This window comes from Rosa chinensis, chromosome 5, assembly GCF_002994745.2.
Source record: "Rosa chinensis cultivar Old Blush chromosome 5, RchiOBHm-V2, whole genome shotgun sequence".
In the NCBI taxonomy this organism is placed as follows: domain Eukaryota; kingdom Viridiplantae; phylum Streptophyta; class Magnoliopsida; order Rosales; family Rosaceae; genus Rosa; species Rosa chinensis.
Genome location: NC_037092.1, coordinates 81711039 through 81712980, shown reverse-complemented (window position 1 = coordinate 81712980; position 1942 = coordinate 81711039).

Below are 1942 nucleotides of genomic sequence, written 5' to 3'. Positions count from 1 at the left end.
TCAGATTCACTTGTCCTTCACGGTCCCTTAAAAACTAACCCTTAGGGGCCTTCTCAATACACATCCACACTTAGACCTATAAATGGATCGGATTTTGATTCGGACCCGCTCCGGATCCGTGGCTATTAGACGGCCGGTTTTGGATTGAAAATTTTGATATGTTGATCCGTTAATAATCCAAATTCGTTAACCCATTTATTTAACGGATCAAATACGGATTTAGGTCGATCCGATCCGTTAATGAACCGATTCGTTTTCGTAATGATAAAATATTATTTCTTATTAATACATTATTAGTTTTTGAAAAATGTAAAATATAAAGAATTTCTAATACAAATCCTTTGCAAAAATCTAAGGACGGTCTTCGTAAACAGAGTCCATAAGTCCATCACCCAAGAAGCATTCTTGATAAAGGTTTTGTTTAGTTTACCAAAAAGCTAAGAAGGTTGTAGAAGCACAATTAATCTCATACACATCTCTAAACATCTTTCTCTTAATTTATCGGGTGTAGCAGTTTAGGGAATATTTGATAATGTAATTCTACTTTCGGTGATACCCTTCATGTTGTTTTGATGTTTTATTAATATTTTTTTAGGTATCATGATATAAAGTTAATATTATTATTTAAATTTTAAAAATATTTAAAATTATAAACGGATCGGATTAGCGGATCGAATATCCGTTAATCCGGCGAATACGGATTTGGATCAAGCTATCAACTACCCGCTGGGTTAACAGAGCCAGTTCAGATTGAATTTTTTATCAGTAAACGAATTTGAATTTAGATTGATCCGCTCTAAATCCAGTCTATTTACAGGTCTAGCCACACTACAATTGAAACTTTATTGTGATAGTTCTTTTTTTACCCTCACACTAGAATAGAATGCAAATTGGCGAATTGCCGTGATATATGGATAATGCGGCGCGACGGAACTGCCTCTAGCCGCCATTCAGTATCGAAAAATTAGATGGGTGGAGTTGATATATCAACTGTCTGGCTGGGGGGACTGCGCAAACAAGTGGAGCTTGGTAGGACTGTTGCTCTAGGTGGCAGGGTTGAGCGCTTGCTTCAGTTTACAGTGCACTGCTGGGCCGGGCAAATCTGATCTCTATCCATTATTTTCTTCCCTAGGATATCACAAACAGACGATAATAACCAATAAAAGGATTGAAAGTATCTATACCTATAAATCCAAAACTAGATAAGAGGCTAAAATCCAACATTCAGTGATCAAATGAACAATCGATGTTTATTAGAACAACCGAACAAAAGAAAACAATGAACTCTTATCTCTTAAATTGAAATTTATTATTCTTTTATTGATCTTTTTGTAATTCCAGATTGTGGTCATTGATATATATTTCTGGTAGAGTTTGATATCTAATTAAGGCCACCAGATCCATCATAGCTTCTACAGAATGAACCAGCAGAACTCTACAATCCCTTAACAATCTTCATATTAGAATTGAATGTTCTATCACTAGATATATGAATTTGATTAACAGTGGAAGAAAGAGGGGGTGACGGCCCGAGGGGCTGCCTGAGGCAGCGGGCTCAGGCCACCGGATTCCGGGGGCCTACGGAGATTGGGTTCTTTTTTTTCATTTTTGGTCAATTAAAACATTCATTAAAAAACCAAATGGAAGAACCCAATGGAAAGAGCCCAAACAAGGCCGAATTACAAGTGAACTTAATAAGGAAAATTAGTACTCAACCCAAATTCAAATTCACATAGATAGGGTAAAAGAAAGTAACCTAAAAATTAAGAAGAGTGACTGAGTGCAAGACAGAGCAGAGAGTCACCCAACCACCCCCCCAACTCTCAAGCTACCGATCGAGATCCGGAGGATCACAATCTGGGGAAGAGAGAAGAGGGAGAGAGCTGTGGTTCTAGATCTGTTTTCTCTCTCTAAACTTAGAGAGAGAGGCTCTCGTTTCTAC